Source organism: Rattus norvegicus, chromosome X, assembly GCF_036323735.1.
Source record: "Rattus norvegicus strain BN/NHsdMcwi chromosome X, GRCr8, whole genome shotgun sequence".
Lineage (NCBI taxonomy): Eukaryota > Metazoa > Chordata > Mammalia > Rodentia > Muridae > Rattus > Rattus norvegicus.
In genome coordinates this window covers 47639498-47666963 of record NC_086039.1, presented here as the reverse complement: position 1 = coordinate 47666963, position 27466 = coordinate 47639498, and the positions used below count along the sequence as shown (strand labels likewise).

Below are 27466 nucleotides of genomic sequence, written 5' to 3'. Positions count from 1 at the left end.
GGAGAAGGAGAAGGAGAAGAAGAAGAAGAAGACGAAGAAGAAGAAGAAGAAGAAGAAGAAGAAGAAGAAGAAGAAGAAGAAGAAGAAGAAGAAGAAGAAGAAGAAGAAGAAGGAAGAAGAAGGAAGAAGAAGAAGAAGAAGAAGAAGAAGAAGAAGAAGAAGAAGAAGAAGAAGAAGAAGAAGAAGAAGAAGAAGAAGAAGAAGAAGAAGAGGAAGAGGAAGAAGAAGAAGATGAAGAAGACAAAGAAGACAAAGACGAAGATGAAGACGAAGAAGAAGAAGAAGAAGAAGAAGAAGAAGAAGAAGAAGAAGAAGAAGAAGAAGAAGAAGAAGAAGAAGAAGAAGAAGAAGAAGAAGAAGAAGAAGAAGAAGAAGTAGTAGTAGTAAGGCTTCCACCCAATTAGACAAGATGGATGAAGCAAAGAAGTGCAGGCCGACAGGAACCAGATGTAGATCTCTCCTGAGAGACACGCCCAGAATACAGCAAATACATAGGCGAATGCCAGCAGCAAAGCACTGAAGTGAGAACGAGACCCCTGTTGAAGGAATCGGAGAAAGGACTGGAATAACTTGAAGGGGCTCTAGACCCCATAGAACAACAATGCCAACCAACCAGAGCTTCCAGGGATTAAGCCACTACCGAAAGACTATACATGGACTGAACCTCTGCTCCAACCTCATAGGTAGCAATGAGTAGCCTAGTAAGAGCACCAGTGGAAGGGGAAGCCCTTGGTCCTGCCAAGACTGAACCCCCAGTGAACCTGATTGTTGGGGGGGGGGAGGGTGGTAATGGGGGGAGGATGGGGAGGGTAACAATCATATAGAAGGGGAGGTGGAGGGGTTAGGGGGATGTTGGCTGGGAAACCAGGAAAGGGAATAACAATGGAAATGTAAATAAGAAATACTCAAGTTAATAAAAAAAAAAAAGAAAAAAAAGAATTGAACCTTTGTAATCACAGAGTCTGCCACACTATTCCTCAAACAAAGAAAAATATTTTAAAAATTTAAAAAGTTTTTTAAAACAGGAAACAAAACTTTTCTATCAATCTTTGAATGTATAATGATAATGGAGAAGATGGGGTGGGGGGAATGACTTTGTCTCCAAGTTGCAATCTTGCATAAATATCCCATTTAATTATATATTCTAGACCTCAATAAATAATATAAAATGTTTATAAACAGAAAAAAAATAATGACATCATGAAATTTGCAGGCAATTGGATGAATGTAGAAAAGATAATCCTAAGTGAGGTAACCCAGACCTGTGAAGCCAGAAAGCCATGCAAATTGGGGTGCTAGTCAGGAGCAAGAGTGAGGTCGAGACTTATCCAAACTTTGAAAATCTTGTCCTGTGACTAGCAAGAGTTAGGATCCTTTCCTCCTTGCTCTGCTCCTTCCTGCCTCAGCACAGTAAGCCTTACAACCCCCACCTCCACCACCCTTCCCTTAGGCGGTCTCAAAGCTTAGTGGCCAGGTTTCAGGTTAAACTTCCTCTATTCCAGTATGGAGAAGTCTAGCAAACACCTGGAATTCCTCTTCATGCAAATGACGCATTCCAAGCACCTCAGCTTCAGCCAATGATACACTCTTCTCCCAAACCCCTACTCACTTCCCAAGGTTTATATTTCTCCTGTTAACCCCCAACCATCTCCTTAAAAGGCTATTTATCCTGAGGTCACACAGACCAAGATCCTGTCTAACCCACCCGCCCGGCTAAACTTCATTCTTTCTAGTCCAGCCCAGTGTGCAAAGGTGCCTGAGTACCCTGAGGGTAAAAGCAGACCCAAGCCAGTCACTAGTGCGCTCAACGCAGATACAACAGGACCTCTGGTTTGAGCAAAGAAGGATCCGGCAAAGAAACAGAACGAAAACACGGTATGTTCTCGTTTATAAGTGGGTATTAATGATAAAGTAAGGATAATCGTTGATATCGTCCGCATACAAAAGAAAACTAAGTAGCAGAGAGGGCTCGAAAGTGGACACTGAGAAGCAGAAATAGAATAGACGTTGTGGGTGGATGGAGGGATGGGACTGAATTGGGGTAGGGTTAAGCATGGGAACCGGAGGGATCAGTGCCAGGACTGAGGGGAAGGGTACTGGGAGAAACAATTAGAATTGAGGGGTGGGGTATGTACTAGGTGAGCTAGAATCCTAGGAAAATGGAAAGTCCCAGGACACTCCTAGAAATGGGAGATAAGGAGCCTGTAAACAGGCATGATTTCCAGTAGAGGGACTGCGACACCAACCTAGTCACAAAACCTTTGACCTACAATTTGTACTGCCTAGAAGATGTATAGGGGAAAATCTGGAGCAGAAATTGAGAGAACAGCCTACAGATTTAAGTAACACAGGCTCACAGTGGCCTACAGAGACTGAACTTCCTAACCATGGATCATGCATTAGACTGTCCTAGGCCCTCTGTAATATATGTAATGGTCGTGCAGCTTGGTCTTCATGTGTGACTACAAACAGTGAGATCAGGGGCCTGTTCTGACTCTGTTGATTGAATTTGGGACCCTTCCTCTTACTGGGCTGCCTCTTTTGAGGCTTCAAAAGGAGAAGATGCACCTACACTAACTATATCTTGATATGCCAAGGCTGGTTGAAACCTATGGAAGAAGACCAGGTATATGGGTACAAACATAAAACCATACATATTTAGAAGGCCATTTGACAGCATGATCATTTAGCAAAAAACAATAGTAAGTTCTACACTAGGGCCTATAATGTTCCCAGCCGTGGACTTCTGACCAGGATTACATTGCCAAGCATTAAATTGCTCTCATTAAGTAGGTCTCCAATCCAACCAGAATTTTGTTACCTAGCCTATGCTACTATCCTATTAATAGAAGTATCTTGCCTGGTAGGTTAGTAGTGTAACATCCAGGGTCCAGTTCTGGTTAAGCCCACTGTTGTCTTTTCTGTCCCAGCAGCCTGTATTATGAGAGGAAGACAGCAGTGGGTGAAGGTCTCAGTCAGTTTGTTATTCGTGTCTCTATATTCTTTGGCTAAAATGTGTACTCTCTTCAGCAATAGTTTCTTAATATAGCTATGGTTGCTAAAGAAAAGGCTATAAAAATCACAGAAAGACAGACATATGAGGATCTTAAGTTCACAGTACTAATTGAAAGAAGTCAAAATGAAAGTACTACCCAGTACATGATTCCATCTCTGACATTTTGGAAATGAAAAACTACAGAGAGAATAAAAAGAACACAACCATTTTAACAGTCAAAACCTATCATTATACATCTATCTAAACCAAAGTGTAATGAATTTATAAGAAAAACTCTTTTTCTTTTCTAGATTTTTTTTATTTATTTAGATATAAAACGTTATCCCCTTTGCCCGTTTCCCATCCATAAACCCTCTATACCCTGCCCGTCCCTCTTCTTCTATAAGATTGTTCCCCCACTCACCTACCCATCCCTTTCTGCCTCCTTACCCTAACATTCCCCTACACTGGGGGGGTCCAGCCTTGGCAGAACCAAGGGCTTCTCCTTATATTGGTGCCCAATAAGGCCATCCTCTGCTACATATGCAGTTGAAGCCATGGGCCTGTCCATGTATTGTCTTTGGGTAGTGGTTTAGTCCGTGGAAGCTCTGGTTGGTTGGCATTGTTATTCATATGGGGTCTCAAGCCCCTTCAGCTCCTTCAATCCTTTCTCTAACTCCTCCAATTAGGACCCTGTTCTCAGTTCTATGTTGGCTGCTAGCATTCACCTCTGTGTTTGTCAGGCTCCAGCAGAGCCTACAAGAGCAACTCTTTAAACTCTTGTCTTTAGATGATAAAGGTGTGTCTCTGTAGTTTAATCAGTAGTGATAAATGTATCACTGTGGTAAGTACAGGATGCTGATACCAGTACAGGCTGTGCTTTTGTGAACTCAAAGAATCCAAGAGAAAATTGTACTTTATTCTCAGTTTTACTGTGAACCTAAGAGTACTCTAAAAGTTCTATTTAAAAAAAAATGAAAGATGTTGTTGACTATCTGTTTTATTTACATTTCAAATATTATCCCCTTCCCCCCACTCAACCACTCACCCCTGCCTGTCTCCCCTCCCTGTCATTCCCCTACACTGGTGGGTCCGGCCTTGGCAAAACAAAGGGCTTTTCCTCCCATTGGTGCCCAGCAAGGCCATCCTCTGCTACATATGCAGCGGGAGCCATGGGTCTGTCCATGTGTACTCTTTGGGTAGTGGTTTAGTCCCTGGGATCTCTGGTTGGTTGGTATTGTTGTTCTTATGGGGGTACAAGCCCCTTCAGCTCCTTCAATCCTTTCACTAGTTCCTCCAATCAGGAACCAGTTCTCAGTCCAATGGTTGGCTGTGAGCATCCAGCTCTATATTTGTCATGGTCTGGCAGAGCCTTTCAGGAGATAGATTAAAAACCAACATTCCCCACCCCAGACAACTTTGGAAAGTAGGAAGCTGAATTAATAATACTGACTGCTATTTTGTAAAAACAAAGTAAGGAAAACCCTGAGAATTGAGGATTGTATATTGATAAGTTTGTAAAGCCAAGCACTACTATATAAGGATTATTTAAAAGTCACAAAAATTATTTGGAAATAATTGTCTTCAAAATTTCTTCTCCTGATTGAGTTTCCTAAGTCTATAAATTAAGCAATGAACTAATGTTAATAAAAAGTACTATGCCAAATATTTTATTGATATACAACAATATTAAATTTCATGGAAAGTAGTATGAGAAGAAAAAAATATAAAACATACCACTTTCTAGGAATCCAGGAATTAACAGACTGTAACCACAGCCCAAATGATAATAATATTTGTGCTGAATTTCAAACTATGATTCCTCTGAAAGGTTGAATAATACAAGAGCTTTTCACTTAATCTGGAACATAAGAACACATTAAACCTGTGAGTTTGAATGGGAAAAAAGGCCAACTTATTTTCATTGATCTTTGACACCAATGCAGTATTTCCTAATCAATATGGTTAACTTTGTCACCAAGGAATATTTGTATCAAACTTTATATTTATGTCAAATATAATATATATAATATATATTATATATATTTAGTGAAGATTCCTTGCAACAAGTTCATATTTATCATCAGTATGAAACTTTTTCTAGGCCTCACATTAGATTAACTTATCAATTTTCCTAATGAGGTATAAATTTTGATATATTTTATTATTACTTACCCTGTATTCCTTATGTGTTATATATTCAGAAGATATAAAATTCCTGAAACTGACAATGAAGTTGGTGATACTGCTATAATATTAAGAAACCCTAACATATAAGAAGAAAGTAAACCATACAAGTAGCATACATGCCTCACTTGTGATTTCCTGCAGCTCACTTAATTCCAACAGACATTAACTATTCTGTGTAGTATAATGAAGGTTTTGCTAGACTCCAGTTTTTTGCAGGAATTCATTTTTGGTTTTGGTCTTGTAAAATATTTGAGCCTAGGAAATAAATAAATCAAAAGAAGTTATTTTCTTTACTAGCAGTTGTCAGCTTTAAAATTTGAGACCATGCAGTCCCATTTGCTTAATCTCTACATAACTTCTATGACTAATTGTGGGTACACATGTAATAGAGACAATTACCAGTAGTGAGATAGGTGTCAGAGGAAAATTAAGGGACAAGTCTTTTGTTTTTATAGTAATTGACTCTTAAAAGAAAAATTAACAAAAGCATTCTGTATCAACTCTGAAAGCAGTAACATATATAATATTCCTCAGCACTAAATCTACTAAGTGATGAACTGTCCCTCAGTATTGCTATCATAAAAAGCAATATTCCATTATATGAATTTTGGAAAGGACACTCAAACAATAATCAAATCAATAACATTTTAGTAGGAATTAGCACTCATTGAAGTATTCCCATTGGGCTCTTTATCAATTGACTGAGATACAATAATGAATTATGAAGACTCCAAGCACCCTTTCTAATGTAAACTGGAGATCTGTAGGAAATGATTAAAAGAAGAATGAGAAACACTTCAACTGTGTTACAGCCTTCATTTACACTCTTATGTGATCCTCTTAATCTATATTTTGCATGTACTTTGGTTAGTATTCATTGTTGAGTTGACATAAGCCACAGAAACCTAGGAAGAAGGAACCTCAACTCAAGAATGGTCTCAACAACAATGATTCATGACCTCATCTCTAACAAGTTGTTTTGATTGATGATTGATATGGGAGTGACCAGAACACTGTGTATCACCATCCCTATACTGGTGGGCTCTGGCATATATGAAAGCAAAGAATACATCAGAAAGAGGGCTATCCTCTATGGTTTCTGTTTCACTTCCTGATTGAATTTTCACTCTAATAAACTATTATCTGAAGTTTAAATAAACCTGTTACTTCTCAAGCTGCTTTTGACTGGAGAATTTTAGCTGTAACAGCAAGAAGATAAAACTAGGATGGCATGCATTCTTCATATTGCTTCTGTTCTTCCCCTTTTTCATGTTTCCTCTCTTTTTTTTTCTTTTCTTTTATTGGTTATTTTCTTTATTTACATTTGAAATGTTATCTCCTTTCCAAGTTTCCCATCTGGAAATCCCCCATCTCATACCCTTCCCTGCTTCTTCTATGAGGGATCTCCTCCAGCCACCAACCCACCCATTCCCTCTTGCCTCCCTGAGCTGGCATTCCCCTACCCTGGGGTATGTAGTCTTCACAGGACCAAGGGCCTTCCCTCACACTGATGTCAGACAATGACTTCCTCTGCTACATAAGCAGCTGGAGTCATGGGTCCCTCCAGGTGTACTCTCTGATTGGTAGTTTAGTCCCTGGGAGCTCTGGGGCTATCTGGTTAGTTGATATTATTGTTCTTCCTTTGGGGTTGAAAAGCCCTTTAGATCCTTCAGTCCTTTCTTAGTAGGAAACTTTCTTCATCTCCCTTAACATTCTAATAATCAAGTTCCCATATCATTTCAAGTCCCAATTTTCATGTAATAAGTAAACCAACAGAGTACTATGTGGGCAAAAAGAACATCACACATGATCATCTTACTCAACAATTATCTCCTTTATTAAATTCTGTTTACTTAATAGCAGTTCTCCAATTAAATTACCAAACACTTTCCCATATAGGGTAATATATCAAATCCATGCCTGTTTGTACAATGGCAAACATTAATATAGCTTAGTTTTTTCTTCTACTTGGTGATAAAGTACTCAATGCCAGTTCTGCAACTAAGCCTATTCATAGTTACATTACATTTTCCTTTAATAATTGTGGTTTATATAGCACCACACATGTAGGCATTGGATGATCACATAACTAAATACTACAGATAAAATTAGCAAATTATGCTTGAAATTTTTCAGGAAACTCCTTTTCTTGCATAACTGATATATTTATGATTTTGTTTAAATTTTCATCTCTATTCAGAAAAGTTTTATAGAATAAATCATAAAAGTGACTTAACTCTGATAATTATGTCTAAGCCTTTGTTTTTTTTATTTATTTTTTATTAATGAGTATTTCTTATATACATTTCGAGTGTTATTCCCTTTCCCGGTTTCCAGGCAAACATCCCCCTCCCCCTCCCCACTCCCCTTCCTTATGGGTGTTCCCCTCCCCACCCTCCCCCCATTGCCGCCCTCCCCCAAAAGTCTAGTTCACTGGAGGCTCAGTCTTAGCAGGACCCAGGGCTTCCCCAGCCACTGGTGCTCTTACTAGGATATTCATTGCTACCTATGAGGTCAGAGTCCAGGGTCAGTCCATGTATAGTCTTTAGGTAGTGGCTTAGTCCCTGGAAGCTCTGGTTGCTTGGCATTGTTGTGCATATGGGGTCTCGAGACCCTTCAAGCTCTTCCAGTTCTTTCTCTGATTCCTTCAACGGGGGTCCTATTCTCAGTTCAGTGGTTTGCTGCTGGCATTCACCTCTGTATTTGCTGTATTCTGGCTGTGTCTCTCAGGAGCGACCTACATCCGGCTCCTGTCGGTCCGCACTTCTTTGCTTAATCCATCTTGTCTATATGGGTGGCTGTATATGTATGGGCCACATGTGGGGCAGGCTCTAAATGGGTGTTCCTTCAGTCTCTGTTTTAACCTTTGACTCTCTATTCCCTGCCAAGGGTATTCTTGTTCCCCTTTTAAAGAAGGAGTGAAGCATTCACATTTTGATCATCCGTCTTGAGGTTCATTTGTTCTAGGCATCTAGGGTAATTCAAGCATTTGGGCTAATAGCCACTTATCAATGAGTGCATACCATGTATGTCTTTCTGTGATTGGGTTAGCTCACACAGGATGATATTTTCCAGTTCCAACCATTTGCCTACGAATTTCATAAAGTCATTGTTTTTGATAGCTGAGTAATATTCCATTGTGTAGATGTACCACATTTTCTGTATCCATTCTTCTGTTGAAGGGCATCTGGGTTCTTTCCAGCTTCTGACTATTATAAATAAGGCTGCGATGAACATAGTGGAGCACGTGTCTTTTTTATATGTTGGGGCATCTTGTGGGTATATGCCCAAGAGAGGTATAGCTGGATCGTCAGGCAGTTCAATGACCAATTTTCTGAGGAACCTCCAGACTGATTTTCAGAATGGTTGTACCAGTCTGCAATCCCGCCAACAATGGAGGACTGTTCCTCTTTCTCCGCATGCTCGCCCGCATCTGCTGTCACCTGAGTTTTTGATCTTAGCCATTCTCACTTGTGTGAGGTGAAATCTCAGGGTTGTTTTGATTTGCATTTCCCTTATGACTAAAGATGTTGAACATTTCTTTAGGTGTTTCTCAGCCATTCGGCATTCCTCAGCTGTGAATTCATTGTTTAGATCTGAACCCCATTTTTTTTTATTAACTTGAGTATTTCTTATATACATTTCGAGTGTTATTCCCTTTCCCGGTATCCGGGCAAACATCCCCCTCCCCCTTCCCCTTCCCTATGGGTGTTCCCCTCCCAACCCTCCCCCCATTGCCGCCCTCCCCCCACCAGTCTAGTTCACTGGGGGTTCAGTCTTAGCAGGACCCAGGGCTTGCCCTTCCACTGGTGCTCTTACTAGGATATTCATTGCTACCTATGAGGTCAGAGTCCAGGGTCAGTCCATGTATACTCTTTAGATAGTGGCTTAGTCCCTGGAAGCTCTGGTTGCTTGGCATTGTTGTACATATGGGGTCTCGAGACCCTTCAAGCTCTTCCAGTTCTTTCTCTGATTCCTTCCACGGGGGTCCTATTCTCAGTTCAGTGGTTTGCTGCTGGCATTCGCTTCTGTATTTGCTGTATTCTGGCTGTGTCTCTCAGGAGCGATCTACATCCGGCTCCTGTCGGTCTGCACTTCTTTGCTTCATCCATCATGTCTAATTGGGTGGCTGTATATGTATGGGCCACATGTGGGGCAGACTCTGAATGGGTGTTCCTTCAGTCTCTGTTTTAATCTTTGCCTCTCTCTTCCCTGCCAAGGATATTCTTGTTCCCCTTTTAAAGAAGGAGTGAAGCATTCACATTTTGATCATCCGTCTTGAGTTTCATTTGTTCTGGGCATCTAGGGTAATTCAAGCATTTGGGCTAATAGCCACTTATCAATGAGTGCATACCATGTATGTCTTTCTGTGATTGGGTTAGCTCAATCAGGATGATGTTTTCCAGTTCCAACCATTTGCCTACGAATTTCATAAAGTCGTTATTTTTGATAGCTGAGTAATATTCCATTGTGTAGATGTACCACATTTTCTGTATCCATTCCTCTGTTGAAGGGCATCTGAGTTCTTTCCAGCTTCTGGCTATTATAAATAAGGCTGCAATGAACATAGTGGAGCACGTGTCTTTTTTATATGTTGGGGCATCTTTTGGGTATATGCCCAAGAGAGGTATAGCTGGATCCTCAGGCAGTTCAATGTCCAATTTTCTCAGGATCCTCCAGACTGATTTTCAGAATGGTTGTACCAGTTTGCAATCCTACCAACAACGGAGGAGTGTTCCTATTCCTCCACATCCTCGCCAGCATCTGTTGTCCCCTGAGTTTTTGACCTTAGCCATTCTCACTGGTGTGAGGTGAAATCTCAGGGTTGTTTTGATTTGCATTTCCCTTATGACTAAAGATGTTGAACATTTCTTTAGGTGTTTCTCAGCCATTCGGCATTCCTTACCTGTGAATTCTACTTTTAGCTCTGAACCCCATTTTTTAATAGGGTTATTTGTTTCCCTGCGGTCTAACTTCTTGAGTTCTTTGTATATTTTGGATATAAGGCCTCTATCTGTTGTAGGATTGGTAAAGATCTTTTCCCAATCTGTTGGTTGCCGTTTCGTCCTAACCACAGTGTCCTTTGCCTTACAGAAGCTTTGCAGTTTTATGAGATCCCATTTGTTGATTCTTGATCTTAGAGCGTAAGCCATTGGTGTTTTGTTTAGGAAATTTTTTCCAGTGCCCATGTGTTCCAGATGCTTCCCTAGTTTTTCTTCTATTAGTTTGAGTGTGTCTGGTTTGATGTGGAGGTCCTTGATCCACTTGGACTTAAGCTTTGTACAGGGTGATAAGCATGGATCGATCTTCATTCTTCTATATGTTGACCTGCAGTTGAACCAGCACCATTTTCTGAAAATGCTATCTTTTTTCCATTGGATGGTTTTGGCTCCTTTGTCAAAAATCAAGTGACCATAGGTGTGTGGGTTCATTTCTGGGTGTTCAATTCTATTCCATTGGTCTACCTGTCTGTCTCTGTACCAATACCATGCAGTTTTTATCACTATTGCTCTGTAATACTGCTTGAGTTCAGGGATAGTGATTCCCCCTGAACTCCTTTTATTGTTGAGGATAGTTTTAGCTATCCTGGGTTTTTTGTTATTCCAGATGAATTTGCAAATTGTTCTGTCTAACTCTTTGAAGAATTGGATTGGTATTTTGATGGGGATTGCATTGAATCTGTAGATCGCTTTTGGTAAAATGGCCATTTTTACTATATTAATCCTGCCAATCCATGAGCATGGGAGATCTTTCCATCTTCTGAGGTCTTCGTCAATTTCTTTCTTCAGTGTCTTGAGGTTCTTATTGTACAGATCTTTTACTTGCTTGGTTAAAGTCACACCGAGGTACTTTATATTATTTGGGTCTATTATGAAGGGTGTCGTTTCCCTAATTTCTTTCTCGGCTTGTTTCTCTTTTGTGTAGAGGAAGGCTACTGATTTATTTGAGTTAATTTTATACCCAGCCACTTTGCTGAAGTTGTTTATCAGCTTTAGTAGTTCTCTGGTGGAACTCTTGGGATCATTTAAATATACTATCATATCACCTGCAAATAGTGATATTTTGACTTCTTCTTTTCCGATCTGTGTCCCCTTGACCTCCTTTGGTTTTCTGATTGCTCTGGCTAGAACTTCAAGAACTATATTGAATAAGTAGGGAGAGAGTGGGCAGCCTTGTCTAGTCCCTGATTTTAGTGGGATTGCTTCAAGTTTCTCTCCATTTAGTTAATGTTAGCAACTGGTTTTTCTGTATATGGCTTTTACTATGTTTAGGTATGGGCCTTGAATTCCTATTCTTTCCAGGGCTTTTATCATGAAGGGGTGTTGAATTTTGTCAAATGATTTCTCAGCATCTAATGAAATGATCATGTGGTTTTGTTCTTTCAGTTTGTTTATATAATGAATCACGTTGATGGTTTTCCGTATATTAAACCATCCCTGCATGCCTGGGATGAAGCCTACTTGATCATGATGGATGACTGTTCTGAATGTGCACTTGGATTCAGTTTACCAGAATTTTATTGAGCATTTTTGCGCCGATATTCATAGGGGAAATTGGTCTGAAGTTCTCTTTCTTTGTTGGGTCTTTGTGTGGTTTAGGTATAAGAGTAATTGTGGCTTCATAGAAGGAATTCGGTAGTGCTCCATCTGTTTCAATTTTGTGGAATAGTTTGGATAATATTGGTATGAGGTCTTCTATGAAGTTTTGATATAATTCTGCACTAAACCCGTCTGGACCTGGGCACTTTTTGGTTGGGAGACCTTTAGTGACTGCTTCTATTTCCTTAGGAGTTATGGGGTTGTTTAACTGGTTTATCTGTTCCTGATTTAACTTCGGTACCTGGTATCTGTATAGGAAATTGTCGATTTCCTGTAGATTTTCACGTTTTGTTGAATATAGGCTTTTATAGTAAGATCTGATGATTTTTTGAATTTCCTCTGAATCTGTAGTTATGTCTCCCTTTTCATTTCTGATTTTGTTAATTTGGACACACTCTCTGTGTCCTCTTGTTAGTCTGGCTAAGGGTTTATCTATCTTTATTTATCTTCTTTTCTCAAAGAACCAACTTTTGGTTCTGTTGATTCTTTCTATGGTCCTTTTTGTTTACTTGGTTGATTTCAGCTCTGAGTTTGATTATTTCCTGCCTTCTACTCCTCCTGGGTGTATTTGCTTCTTTTTGTTCTAGAGCTTTTAGGTGTGCTGTCAAGCTGCTGACATATGCTCTTTCCTGTTTCTTTCTGCAGGCACTCAGAGCTATGAGTTTTCCTCTTAGCACAGCTTTCATTGTGTCCCATAAGTTTGGGTATGTTGTACCTTCATTGTCATTAAATTCTAAAAAGTTTTTAATTTCTTTCTCTATTTCTTCCTTGACCAGGTTATCATTGAGTAGAGCATTGTTCAATTTCCACGTATATGTGGGCATTCTTCCCTTATTGTTATTGAAGACCAGTTTTAGGCCATGGTGGTCCGATAGCACGCATGGGATTATTTCTATCTTTCTGTACCTGTTGAGGCCCGTTTTTTGACCAATTATATGGTCAATTTTGGAGAAAGTACCATGAGGAGCTGAGAAGAAGGTATATCCTTTTGCTTTAGGATAGAATGTTCTATAAATATCCGTTAAGTCCATTTGGCTCATGACTTTTCTTAGTCTGTCTACGTCTCTGTTTAATTTCTGTTTCCATGATCTGTCCATTGATGAGAGTGGGGTGTTGAAATTTCCCACTATTATTGTGTGAGGTGCAATGTGTGTTATGAGCTTTAGTAAGGTTTCTTTTTTGTACGTAGGTGCCCTTGTATTTGGGGCATAGATATTTAGGATTGAGAGTTCATCTTGGTGGATTTTTCCTTTGATGATTATGAAGTGTCTTTCCTTATCTTTTTTGATGACTTTTAGTTGAAAATTGATTTTATTTGATATTAGAATGGCTACTCCAGCTTGCTTCTTCCGACCATTTGCTTGGAAAGTTGTTTTCCAGCCTTTCACTCTGAGGTAGTGTCTGCCTTTGTCTCTGAGGTGTGTTTCCTATAGGCAGCAGAATGCAGGGTCCTCGTTGCGTATCCAGTTTGTTAATCTATGTCTTTTTATTGGGGAGTTGAGGCCATTGATGTTGAGAGATATTAAGTAATAGTGATTATTGCTTCCTGTTATATTCATATTTGGATGTGAGGTTATGTTTGTGTGCTCTTCTTCTCTTTGTTTTGTTGCCAAGACGATTAGTTTCTTGCTTCTTCTAGGGTGTAGCTTGCCTCCTTATGTTGGGCTTTACCATTTATTATCCTTTGTAGTGCTGGATTTGTAGAAAGATATTGTGTAAATTTGGTTTTGTCATGGAATATCTTGGTTTCTCCATCTATGTTAAGTGAGAATTTTCCATGATACAGTAACCTGGGCTGGCATTTGTGTTCTCTTAGGGTCTGTATGACATCAGTCCAGGATCTTCTGGCCTTCATAGTTTCTGGCGAAAAGTCTGGTGTGATTCTGATAGGCCTGCCTTTATATGTTACTTGACCTTTTTCCCTTACTGCTTTTTATATTCTTTCTTTATTTTGTTCGTTTGTTGTTTTGACTATTATGTGACGGGAGGTGTTTCTTTTCTGGTCCAATCTATTTGGAGTTCTGTAGGCTTCTTGTATGCCTATGGGTATCTCTTTTTTTAGGTTAGGGAAGTTTTCTTCTGATTTTGTTGAAGATATTTACTGGTCCTTTGAGCTGGGAGTCTTCACTCTCTTCTATACCTATTATCCTTAGGTTTGATCTTCTCATTGAGTCCTGGATTTCCTGTATGTTTTGGACCAGTAGCTTTTTCCGCTTTACATTATCTTTGACAGTTGAGTCAATGATTTCTATGGAATCTTCTGCTCCTGAGATTCTCTCTTCTATCTCTTGTATTCTGTTGGTGAAGCTTGTATCTACAGCTCCTTGTCTCTTCTTTTGGTTTTCTATATCCAGGGTTGTTTCCATGTGTTCTTTCTTGATTGCTTCTATTTCCATTTGTAATTCCTTCAACTGTTTGATTGTGTTTTCCTGGAATTCTTTCAGGGATTTTTGTGTCTCCTCTCTATGGGCTTCTACTTGTTTATTTATGTTTTCCTGGAATTCTTTCAGGGATTTTTGTGTCTCCTCTCTATGGGCTTCTACTTGTTTATTTATGTTTTCCTGGAATTCTTTCAGGCATTTTTGCGATTCCTCTCTGTAGGCTTCTACTTGTTCCCTAAGGGAGTTCTTCATGTCTCTTGAAGTCCTCCAGCATCATGATCAAATATGATTTTGAAAGTAGATCTTGCTTTTCTGGTGTGTTTGGATATTCCATGTTTGTTTTGATGGGAGAATTGGGCTCCAATGGTGCCATGTAGTCTTGATTTCTCTTGCTTGTGTTCCTGCGCTTGCCTCTCGCCATCAGATTATTTCTAGTGTTACTTTGTTCTGCTATTTCTGACAGTGGCTAGACTGCCCTATAAGCCTGTGTGTCAAGAGTGCTGTAGACCTGTTTTCCTGTTTTCTTTCAGCCTGTTATGGGGACAGAGTGTTCTGCTTTCGGGCGTGTAGTTTTTCCTCTCTACAGGTCTTCAGCTGTTCCTGTGGGCCTGTGTCTTGAGTTCACCAGGCAGGTCACTTGCAGCAGAAAAGTTGGTCTTACCTGTGGTCCTGAGGCTCAAGTTCTCTCGCGGGGTGCTGCCCAAGAGCTCTCTGTGGTGGCAGCAATTAGGAAGATCTGCGCAGCCTTTTCTGGGAGCTTCAGTGCACCAGGGTTCCAGATAGCGTTTGGTGTTTTCCTCTGGCATCCGAGATGTGTGTGCAGAGTCCAGTCTCTTCTGGTTTCCCAGGCGTGTCTGACTCTCTGAGGGTTTAGCTCTCCCTCCCACAGAATTTGGGTGCAGAGAACTGCTTATCCAGTCTTGTATTTATGATTTTGGTTAAAGCCTAACTCTATGCTGATCTCTGCTAGCTAATTCCTATTGGACTGAGTAGAATAAAAAATTAACTGTTCTTTCTTATTCAACTGTTTTATATTTTCACCTATTAAAATTTATGATAAATATAAATCTGACCACCTATTTTATGATTTACTTATAGTGGCATTTAGAATAATTCCTATCCTGTTTTAATAACACTTATAAGCTAATTTATATATCATAAGATACCTTTGAGAAGAAAAAATAGGAATGTTTGGGATACATTGACCTAGTTTACTCTGAGAAGAAAAATAAAGGCTTGGTAATATAATCACAATCAAAATTCTAAGTTAGCCACACAGTATCATAGTATAATTTACTTAATGATCACAGTTTTATGTTCATCATAGAGAATATGCACTCAAAAATTTATTCTGAAATAGACTTAGCTTCTCATGTGTTGTCCTTGTAACTATGAGAAGAGACAGAATCCTGATAATATTGCCTCTCCCGTGATTTTTGCTAAATACGTTGTGTTTTTACACAAACCTGCTACAATATCACTATGTGCCTGAAAAGGGTACTCGAATATTTGTAAAGCATAACAAAACAATGCAATCACATATAAACTTGTGTTTGTACTTTTTTGGTTTTGTTGATTTATTTTGTTGAGACAGTGCCTTATCTAGTATTTGAAGTCCTAGAGCTGAGTCTGACCTTCAACTAACAAATAGCCATCTTCCTGCTTTAGTCTCCCAAGTACACAGAGCATAGGCATAACTCGTACACCTGAATGCAGGTACAGAAGTTTAAACATTTCCTGAAGTAGTAGTATTAGTTACAATTGATATAATTATATACTAATATAAGGAATATTTCATCTCTAGCCATGATTTAGAATTTGCCTTTCTTTCTTTTGTGTGATTCTAGAATGTTTTTCATAAGCAGATATTAAAGTATTATATTAAATATGATTATGTACCCTTACTAAATATTAAATTATGAGACATACTCAGCCATCAAAAAGCCTCATTATGGGGTTGGGGATTTAGCTTAGTGGTAGAGCGCTTACCTAGCAAGAGCAAGGCCCTGGGTTCGGTCCCCAGCTCCAAAAAAAAAAAAAAGCCTCATTATGTCTATGGTGCCACATGAATGAAATGTCAGATTAACTTTGATGGGAAGGAAAATATTTATGTAAATTCAAGGAAGAGACCTCCATTTTCATACCTTGCCCAGTGATTTAACACTCCTTCATCCATAAAACCTTGATTGCATTTAGTTTTTTAAATGAATGAAGCAATATTTCAGTCTAATTTCCATCCATGTTTAGTGATCCACTTAGATCACTATATTCAGGGCTATTATTCAGAAGGATGTTGTTTCTGCGAAGATTTCTCAAAAGAAGAGAGTCCTGGACATGCCCTTTTCTATGAAAGGTGGCAATAATGGATTGACTTATGGAAACCTCTACTGAGCTTTGAACAAAGACATAGATATTTTCTGCTACATGCCCCAAAAGGCAGAGGTTTCATAAAGCAAACCTTCAAGACCTCAGGAGAAAGAGGAAATATGCTTAAAAGCAAAGAATTTTCTGTTAGCCAGTAACTATCTTATCTCCATTCAACACACAGATTTGCAGCTCAGCAGTAACAGTTTGATATATGCCAATGGTTTATAGAAATTACCAGCGTTTTTTCATTGAAAACCTTTTCAGCTTTTGACTTTTAAAGTATCATCCTTGCTTTTGATCTGGCAGACTATTTTCACAGAAGTACATAACAGTGACTCTTCAATACTTTAAATGAATGGCTCTGGGTTATTCTTTTGATAGTAAATCTGCAGAAGCTTGATTGCCTTACATTTGAACTTGTTCTCCCTTTTCCTGTACTCAGTGTCTATGCATCTTTATTTTGCCTTTATCTGTGGAAAGCAGGAGAGAACTGAAAAAGTTTAGTACTACATATGCAACTCTAAGTCTTTATGCAAAGGAATATTCACTATATCTTAAGTAGACACACTCCTTAAGTTGTACATTATGCTGAGTTTGTAATTATTTTAGATGAGTATTTCAGTCCATTCTTTCCTAGCAAAAATTATATGATAATTGCTTTTATACTTATGAATTTCATTTTTATATGAAAACTTATGTTAGAAACCTGTCAAATATCTGGAAGACATAATTTCTGAATTGTATTCATTTTTGCTTTTTGGTTTTTTTAAATCTATTTGTTACAGTCCAAATTTTCCCCCTCCAAGTCTGTCCTTTGACTTTTCCACATCCTATAACTCCTCCCCACTCCCATCTCCAAAAGGATTTCCCCACCATCCCAACAACCACCCCCACCCCAGCGGACCTCTCCATTCCCTGGGGCCTCAAGTTTCTTTTTAAGATATTTATTTATTTATTTATTTATTTATTTATTTATTTATTATTTTTGTACTCCACTCTCAAACTGATCCACATCCCATAACTCCTCCATGCCCCCTGTCTCCACAAGGATGTCCCCACCCCATCAGATCTCTAAACTTCCTGGGTCCTCCAGTCTCTTGAAGGTTAGGTACATCTCTTAATGAAACCAGTCCCAGCAGTCCTCTGCTGTATATGCATTGGAGGTCTCATATCAGCTGGTGTATGTTGTCTGGTTGGTGATCTATTGTCTGAAAGATCTCCAGGGTCCATGTAAATTGAGACTGCTGGTCCTCCTACAGGGTCATCCTCCTCCTCAGTTTTCTCTAGCTGTTGCCTAATTCAACCAGAGGGGTCAGCAGCTTCTGCTCATTGGTTTGGGTGCAAATATCTGCATCTTGACTCTTTTAGCTGCTTGTTGGGTTTTTCAGAGGGCAGTCATGATAGGTCCCTTTTTATGAGCTCTCCATAGCCTCAGTAATGGTATCAAGCCTTGGGACCTCCCGTTAAACTGGATACCCCATTGTGCCTGTCACTGGACCTTCTTTTTCTCAGGCTCTTCTCCATTTCCATCTCTGAAGTTTTTTTTTCAGACAAGAACAATTATGGGTCAGAGTTTTGACTGTGGGACAGCAACACCATCCCTCATTTGATGCCCTGTCTTTCTGCTGGATTTTGGCTCTATAAGTTCCCTCTCCCCACTGTAGAGCATTTCATCTAGGGTCCCTTCTTTTGAGTTCTGAGAGTCTCTCACCTCCCACGTTTCTGGTACATTCTGGAGGGTCCTCCTAATCTCCTACCTCCTGAGGTTGCCTGTTTCTGTTCTTTCTTCTGGCCCTTAGGGCTTCAGTCCTTTCAATCTAACCAATGCTAACTCATATTCACCTATCCCTCCAACCCCATCCCATCCCCTTTCCCTCCCAGGTCCCTTCTTCCCTCCCCTTTTGTGGTTGGTTTCATCTCCCTTCCAAGTGGGACTTTAGCGCTCTAACTTGAGCCCTTCAGCATGTTGAACTTTTTGAGTTTTTGGACTGCATCTTGAGTATTGTGCACTTTTTTAAAAGCTAATAGCCACTTATTAGTGAGAACATACCATACATGTCCTTTTGAGTCTGAATAAATCAGACCCAAAGCCTCCACCTCTAAAAGGGCCTCAAGAGAGTTAGGTGTAATTTCTTTCACTTAGTCAAGACCCCATACAATCCTCTGCTGTATATGTGTCAGGGGCCTCATATCATATGGTGTAGCTGCCTGGTTGGTAGCTCAGTGTCTGAGAGATCTCAGCACTACAAGTTAGTTGAGTTGCTGGTCCTCCTACAGGGTCGCCCTTCTCCTCAGCTTTTTCCAGCTTTTCCCCAATTCTACCACAGTCATTACCAGCTTCTGTCCATTGACTGGGTGTAAATATCTGCATCTGATTCTGTCCACTGCTTGTTGGACCTTTTGGAGGCAGTCATGTTAGGTTCCTCTTTGTAAGTATACCACAGTATCAGTAATAGTGTCAGGCTGTTGGGCCTCCCCTTGAGTTGGATTACAATTTGGGCTTCCTTCTGAATTGTATTTCAAAGCATGAAAATATATCTAGTTTAAACTTTAATAAAGTGAACCAAAATTTTCATTATTATTGCTCACAAATATCTTTATCATTGCTTTTAAGATTGGCATGTTTCATATTTATTACTGTTAATTATCAAAAACAAAATTAAAATATTGCAAGACAAGAGTTTATCAAGAAAAAGTAAAGAATTGAAGAGTTAGATTTCTTGATCACTTTACCAAAGAGTATTGGTCATACCATCTGATAGCTTCAAATAGGTAACAAAGCTATCAAGAATCTCATATTTCTGATGCATATAATGCCCCACTTGGTCAATGTATGAATTTAAGATTTTTCAGGGATTGCTTTTCTAAAAAATTATTTATTCTCTTTACAACCAAATATCAGCCCTTCTTTTCCACCCCGTACCCCTCATGCAATTCATCCTTCATTCCACCTTCTCCTCTTTTGAGACGGGGACGACCCCTCTGGAGGTCACTCCCCAATAACAATCCCCCACATCTGATTAAGTTACTGTAGGACTAACAGATCCTCTCCCACTGAGGATAGACAAGGGGGTCTATTTAGAGGTGCAGGACCTACAGGCATGCAGGCAACAGGCTCAGGAACAGCCTCTGCTCCAGTTGTTGGGAGACTTACATAAAGACCAGGTTGCTCATCATCTACATAAGTATAGGGGACCTAGGTTCAGTCTGTGCTGGCTCTTTAGTTGGAATTTCAGTCTCTGAGAGATCCCAAGGGTCCAAATCAGCTGACTTCTTTTGTTCTTCCTGTGGAGTATCTGTCCTCTTCAGGTCCCTTAATCCTTCTCCCAACTCTTCCATAAGACTTCCCAAGTTCCATCTAATGATTGGGTGTAGCTATCTCCATCTTTTTCCAATGGCTGCTGGGTGGAGCCTCTCTTAGGACAGTTATGCTAGGTTCTTGTCTGTAAGCATAACGGAATGTCATTAATAATTTTAGGGATTGGTTATTGTCTATGGGATGGGTCTCAATTTTGGAGAGTCATTGGTTGAATGAGGTGACCCAGACCCAAAAGGACATGCATGGTATGTACTCACTTAGAAGTGGATATTAGCCATCAAGTACAGGATAGTCATGTTATAATGAACAGACCCAAAGAAGCCAAATAGCAAGGAGGGCCCATGTGAGGATGGTTGAATCTTTCTCAGAAGGAGATCGGTGAAAGAAAGAACTGGGTGGAATAAGGAATGGGGAGGGGAACAGGGCAGGGGGAAAATCATATGTAAAGAGAGCAGGGAAGAGAGAAGATGGGGCGGATTTCTACAACATACCAGAGACCTGGGATGGGACAGAGTCTACCAAGGGTCTATAGGGATCACTCTAGCTGAAACTCCTAGCAGTATGGGACATAGATCATAAAGTGTCCATTTCCTATAGCCAGGCAGAAGTCTCAGTGGAGGGATAAGAAAACAAACCAACCCAGAAAACCTTCAATGCAAAATGTGTCCTGACCAAGATGTGCAGGGACAAAGATAAAACAGAAACTGAGATTTATTACTTTTTAAAGTCAATTGAGAAAGCAAGGTTTTAAATTCCCTAGCCCTGCATAATATGAGCATTTAATAAGGCACATTAAAGATAAAAACTTGAATCTGTGTTCATGCCGACTCCAACAACTGTCATAGATATCAAATACTGCATAACATATATAATGTATGAAGTCCTAAAAAGTATTGAACTCAATATAATTTCCTTTAAGAAATTAAAATACACTAGTCTTATATTTCTATACTTTAAAATTCATAAGAATGATAAAGTAATTTGGCTTACAAATCTTTGCTCTTATATTCAAAATTCACATGTTCATCTTTTTAATTTTTATTGCATATTTTTATTTACATTTCAAATGTTATTCCCTTTCCCCGTTTCCTGTACATAAGCCCGTTAATCCCTCCTCCTCCACTTCTTCTATAAGGGTGTTCCCCTCCCCATTGACTCCCCACTTGCTCCCAAGATTCCCTTGCACTGGGGTTCCAACCTTGGCAGGACTAAGGGCTTCTGCTTCCTTTGGCGCCCAAAAAAGGACATCCTCTGCTATATATGCAGCTGTAGCCATGGGTCAGTCCATGTAAAGTCTTTGGATAGTGTTTTTTTCCCCTGGGAAGCCCTGGTTGGTTGGCATTGTTGTTCTTCTGGGGTTGCAAGCCCCTTCAGCTCTTTTAATCCTTTCTCTAACTTGTCCAACAGGGATCCCATTCTCAATTCAATAGTTTGGTGCTAGCATTCCCCTCTATATTTGACAAGCTCTGGCTGTGTCCCTCAGGAGATATCTGTATCCGGTTTCTGTCAGCATGCACTTCTTAGCTTCATCAACCTTATCTAGTTTTGCAGGCTGAATATATATGGGCCACCTGTGGAGCAGGCTCTGCTGCAAACTTGCCTCCATATCCCCCTCCTATGAATATTTTTATTCTCGCATTTAAGGAATAAAGCATCTGCACTTTGGTAATCATTCTTCTTGAGCTTCATGTGGTTGTTGGATTGTATCTTGGGTAATTCAAGCTTTTGGGCTAATATCCACTTATGCGTGAGTGCATACTATATGGTTTTTTCTGTGATTAGGTTACCTCACTCAGGATGATATTTTCTAGTTCCATCTATTTGCCTATAAATTTCATGAAGATGTTGTTTTCCATAGGTGAGTAGTACTCCATTATAAATGTACCATAATTTCTGTATCCATTCCTCGGTTGAAGAACATCTGGGATCTTTCCAGCTTTTAGCTATTATAAATATGGCTATTATGAACATAGTGGAGCATGTGCATTTGTGATATGTTGGAGCATTTCTTGGATATATGCCCAGGAGTGGTATACCTGGGTCCTCAAGAAGTACTATGTCCAGTTTTCTGAGGAATTTCCAGACTGATTTCCAGAGTGGTTGTACCAGCTTACAATCCCACCAAAAATGGAGGAGTGTTCCTCTTTCTCCACATCGTCACCAGGATCTATTGTCTCCTGAGTTTTTGATCTTAGCTATTCTGACTGGTGTGAGGTAGAATCTCAGGATTGTTTGGATCTGCATTTCCCTGATGAGTAAGGATGTTGAACATTTCTTTAGGTACTTCTCAGCCATTTGATATTCCTCATCTGAGAATTCTTTATTTAGTTTGTACCCCATTTTAAATAGGGTGATTTGATTCTCTGGGCTGTACATTCTTGAGTTCATTGAATATATTGGCTATTAGCACTCTATCAAATATGGGATTGGTAAAGGTCTTTTTTTCCCAATCTGTTGGTTGCCATTTTGTCCTAATGACAGTGTCCTTTGCCTTACAGAAGCTTTGCAGTTTTATGAGATCCCATTTGTCCATTCTTGATCTTAGAGCATAAGCCATTGGTATTTTGTTCAGTGCCCATATGATTGAAAATCTTCCCCAATATTTCTTCTATTAGTTGAAGTGTATCTGGTTTTATGTGGAGGTCCTTGAGCCACTTGGACATAAGTTTGGTACAGGGTGATAAGAATGGGTTGATTTGCATTTTTCTACATGCTGACTTCCAGTTGAACCAGCACCATTTGTTTAAAATGCTATCTTTTTTCCATTGTTTAAGATCAAGTGACCATAGGTGTGTGGGTTCATTTCTGGTCTTCCATTCTATTACACTGATCTACTTGCCTGTTTCTGTAACAATACCACACAGTTTTTATCACTATTGTTCTGTAATATTGCTTGAGGTCAGGGATGGTGTTTTACTCAGATTTTTTTTTAATTGTTGAGGCTAATTTTTGCTTTCCTGTGTTTTTTGTTATTCCAAGTGAATTTCCAACTTGCTCTTTCTAACTCTATGAAGAATTGAGTTGGAATTTTGATGGGGATTGCATTGAATCTATAGAGTGCTTTTGGCAAAATGGTCATTTTTAATATATTAATCCTGCCAATCCATGAACATGAGAGGTCTTTCCATCTTCTGAGATCTTCTTCACCTTCTTTCTGCATAGACTTTAAGTTCCTGTCATACAGATGATTCACTTGCTTGGTTAGAGTCACACTGAGGTATTTTATATTATTTGAGACCATTGTGAAGGGTGTCATTTTCCTAATTTCTTTCTCAGCCTGTTTATACATTGAGTAGAGGAAAGCTACTGATTTGTTTGAGTTAATTTTATACACAGCCACTTTGCTGAAGGTGTTTATCAGGCTTAGTAGTTCTCTGGTGGAACTTTTGGGGTGACTAAGTATACTATCATATCATCTGCAAATAAAGATATTTTGACATCTTCCTTTCCAATTTGTATAGTTTTGACCTCCTTTTGTTGTCTGATTGCGCTGGCTAGCACTTCAAGAATTATATTGAATAAGCAGGGAAAGACAGAACAGTATTGTCTAGTACCTGATTTTAGTGGGATTGTTTCAAGTATCTCTCCATTTAGTTTAAGGTTAGCTACTGGTTTCCTGTGTATTGCTTTTACAATGTTTATTTTTTTAAAGATTTATTTATTTATTATATATAAGTACACTGCAGTTGTCTTCAGATGCACCAGAAAAGGGCATCAGATCTCATTACAGATGGTTGTGAGCTACCATGTGGTTGCTGGGAATTGAACTCAGGACCTCTGGAAGAGCAGTCAGTGCTCTTAACCACTGAGCCATCTCTCCAGCCCCTACAATGTTTATGTATAGGCCTTGAATTCTGGATCTTTCCAGGACTTTATCATGAAGGGATGTTGAATTGTTCAAAAGCTTTCTCAGCATGTAATGAAATGATCATGTGTTTTTTTTATTCCTTTTAGTTTGTTTATATAGTAGATTACATTGATGGATTTCCATATATTGAAACATCCTTGCATCCATCCCTGGGATGAAGCCTACTTTATCATGATGGATAATTGTTTTGATGTGTTCTTGGATTCAGTTTGCAAGAATTTTATTGAGTACTTTTGTGTCAATTTCATAAGGGAAGTTGTTCTGAAGTTCTCTTCGTTGGGTTATTGTGTGGTTCAGCTATAAGTGTAATTGCGGCTTCATAGAAGGAATTGACAGAGCTCCATCTGTTTCTATTTTGTGGAATAGTTTGGACAGTATTGCTATGAGGTCTTCTATGAAGGTCTGATAGACTTCTGTACTAAAACCATAGGTTCCTAGGCTCTTTTTGGTTGGGAGGCTTTTAATATCTGCTTCTATGTCTTTAGGAATTATGGGGTTGTATAGATGGTTTATTTGACCCTGATTTAATTCTGGTACTTAGTATTTGTCTAGAAAATTGTCCATTTTCTCCAGATTTTCCCATTTGCTTGAGTAGAGGCTTTTGTGGTAGGATCTGATGATTTTTTTGAATTTCCTGATTCTGTTATGTCTCCCTTTTCATTTCTGATTTTATTAATTTGAACACACCTCTGTGCCCTCTGCTTAGTCTGGCTAAGGAATTATCTATCTTGTTGATTTTATCAACAAAACAGCTCCTGGTTTTGTTGATTCTTTGTATAGTCTTTTTTTTTAATTTGGTTTCCATCTGCCCTGGGTTTGATTATTTCCTGCTTTCTACTGTTCTTGGGTATATTTGCTTCCTTTTGTTCTAGAGCTTTTAAGTGTGCTGTCAAGCTGCTAACATATGCACTCTTCAGTTTCTTTCTGGAGACACTAAGAGCTATGAGTTTTCCTCTTAGCGCTGCTTTCATTGTGTTGCATAAGTTTGGATATGTTGTGCCTTAAATTTCATTTAATTCTAAAAAGTCTTTAATCTGTTTCTTTCTTGACCAAGTTATCACTGAGTAGAATGTTGTTCAACTTCAATGTATATGTAGGCTTTCTGTCATTTTTGTTGTTATTGAAGACCAGCCTTAGTCGGTGGAGATCTGATAGGGTGCATAAGATGTTTTATTTCCCTGTATCTGTTGAAGCCTATTTTTTGACCGATTATAAGGTTAGTTATGGAGAAGGTACCATGAGGTGCTGAGAAGAAGGTATATCCTTTCATTTTAGGATAAAATGTTCTATAAATATATTTTAAGTCCATGTGACTCATAACTTCTGTTAATTTCTCTATGTCTCTGTTAAATTTCCGTTTCCATGATGTGTCAATTGATGAGAGTATGGTGTTGAAAACTCCTACTATTATTGTTTGAGTTACAATGTGTGCTTCGAGCTTTAGTAAGGTTTCTTTTATGAGTGTAGTTGCCCTTTTATTTGGAGCATAGGTATTTAGGATTGAGAGTTCATCTTGGTGAATTTTTACTTTGATGAATATGAAGTGTCCTTCTTACTATTTTTGATGACTTTTGGTTGAACATCGATTTTTTTCAACATTAGAATGACTACTCCAGCTTTTTTCTTGGGACCATTTTCTTGGAAAGTTGTATTCCAGCCTTTTACTCTGAGGTCGTATCTGTCTTTGTCTCTGAGATGTGTTTCCTGTATAAAGCAAAATCCTGGATCCTCTTTACGTATCCAGTCTCTTAGTCTATGTCTTTTTATTGGGAAATTGAGTCTATTGATATTAAGAGATATTAAGGAATAGTGATTGTTGTTTCCTGTTATTTTTTTGTTTGAGGATGAATTATGTTTGTGTCTCTTTTCTTTTCTCTTGTTACAAGGAGATTACTTTCTTGCTTTTTCTAGGCTGTAGTTTCCCTCCTTGTGTTGGAGTTTTCAATCTATTATCCTTTGTATGGCTGGTTTTGTAGAAAGATATTGTATAAATTTCATTTTGTCATGGAATATCTTGGTTTCTCTATCTTTGTTAATTGAGAGTTTTGCTGGATATAGTAGCCTGGACTGGCATTTGTGTTCTCTTAGATTCTGTATGACATCTGCCCAAGATCTTCTGGCTTTCATAGTCTCTGGTGGGAAGTATGGTATAATTCTGATAGATCTGCCTTTATATGATACTTGACGTTTTTCTCTTACTGCTTTTAAAATTCTTTCTTTGTTTTTTGTATTTGTTTTTTTGACTATTATGTGATGGGAGGAATTTTTTTTCTGGTCCAATCTATTGGGAGTTCTGTAGGTTTCTTGTATGTTTATGGGCACCTCTTTCTTTAGGTTAGTGAAGTTTTCTTCTATAATTTTGTTGAAGATATATACTGGCCCTTTAAGTTGGGAGTCTTCACTCTCTTATACCTATTATCCTTAGATTTGATCTTCTCATTGTGTCCTGGATTCCTGCATGTTTTTTGTTAGGATTTTTTTTGCATTTTTCATTATCATTGATGGTTGTGTCAATGTTTTCTATGGTATTTTCTGCCCCTGAGATTTTCTCTTCTATCCCTTGTATTCTGTTGGTGATGCTTGCATCCATCCATGATTCCTGATCTCTTGCCTAGGCTGTCTATGTCCTGAGTTCTTTCCCTTTGTGCTTTCTTTATTGTTTCTATTTCCATTTTTAAATTCTGGATGTTTTTGTCCATTTCCTTCACATGTTAGGTTGTGTTTTCCTATAATTCTTTAAGGGATTCTTTAAGGAATTTTTGTGTTTCCTATTTAAGGGTTTCTATTTGTTTACTTGTGTTGTCCTGTATTTCTTTAGGTAGTTATTTATGTCCTTGTTAAAGTCTTCCATCATCATCGTAAAATGTGATTTTAAATCAAAATCTTGCTTTTCCAGTGTGTTTAGATATCCAATATTTGCTTTGGTGGAAGAACTGGTCTCTGATGATGCCAAGTCTTGGTTTCTGTTGCCTAGGTTCCTGCATTTGCCTCTCATAATCAGGTTGTCTCTGGTGTTGGCTTGTCTTGTTGACACTGAATGTGGCTTGGCTCTCCTGTAAGCCTGTGTGTCAGCATTCCTGTAGACCTATTTTCTTTCAGATCTGGTAACAGAGAACTCTGCTCTCAGGTGGGTCGGCACTCCTGGCAACCGGCTCCAACTCTTGATGCAGGCAGAAACCGGAAGTGTCTTGCCCCTGACTGCTCTTCCTAGGTCCCTGTGCCCAGAGGGCAGAGATAGCACTAAGGGATTTCCTCTTGGTACAGGAACGTGGGCAGAAACTACTTGTCTCCTCTGAGTTCTCAGGAGTACCAACATGTCTGAGGGTCCAGCTCTCTCCCCTATGGTGATTGGGTGCAGGGAGCTGTGGTCCTGGTTCAGTTCAGTTCTGTGCACAGTCAGAATCCAGAAGAGTCCTGTCCCAGAGGACTTCTGCCATGTGTGGTCTGAGTCCACCAGGCAGGTCACTTGGAAAAGAAAAGTTGGTCTTACCTCTGCTCTCAGGTGAATAGGCACTCCTGGTACTAGCTTTCAGTTCTTGGCACAGGCAAAAACCCTAAGGGTCCTTCCCCTAACTGTTCCTAGGTCCCTATGCCCAAGGGGCACAAGATGGCATTAAGCGGTTTCCTCTTAGGTCAGGAATTTGGGCAGAAAGGTTTTGTCTCTGGGTTCTCAGGAATGTCCTCACTTCCGAGGGTCCAGCTCTCTCTCCCACTTGATTTGGGTGCAGGGAGCTGTGGTACAGGTTC

At 39.2% G+C, this 27466-nt stretch overlaps 1 protein-coding gene across 3 annotated transcripts in view; it reads left to right on the top strand.

Annotated features, from left to right (window-relative positions):
- Nucleotides 1-1790: 1790 nt before the first annotated feature.
- Mageb16 (MAGE family member B16) overlaps nt 1791-27466 on the top strand; it is an 84422-nt gene continuing 58746 nt past the window's right edge. For 2 of the 3 annotated variants that reach the window (XM_063280034.1, XM_063280035.1), the window contains exon 1: nt 1791-1875. The gene's annotated coding sequence lies outside the window, so the exon portion shown is untranslated. The remainder of the gene's footprint in view (nt 1876-27466) is intronic. The other variant, XM_063280033.1, reaches the window with a different exon arrangement.